We start from the raw sequence: 285 nt of genomic DNA, 5'->3' as shown, positions 1-285 counted from the left end.
GCCCTTGCGGAGGTGAGCAGCCTGACACAGGCACAAGAAGAGGCCTCAGGGGATGGGGGCTGCCCAATACATCCCATAGGATTGCTGGCAAGAAGGGACGGGCTGCCGATGGCACAGAAGTTACTCTTACTGGGCTGAACTCGAGGTGGGACCAGCCCAAGATCTTTTGTTGATGTCGGTGTGGTAGGGAGAGTGGAATTCTCGGCGTTTCCTAGCAATGGAACACGGAACGGGGCGGGGAAGGCACAAATAGGTCGTGACGGTCGCTGAACCCAACACTCGCGA

Source organism: Nestor notabilis, unplaced genomic scaffold (assembly GCF_000696875.1).
Source record: "Nestor notabilis isolate BGI_N333 unplaced genomic scaffold, ASM69687v1 scaffold24531, whole genome shotgun sequence".
Lineage (NCBI taxonomy): Eukaryota > Metazoa > Chordata > Aves > Psittaciformes > Psittacidae > Nestor > Nestor notabilis.
Note: the sequence above shows the minus strand (reverse complement) of the source record.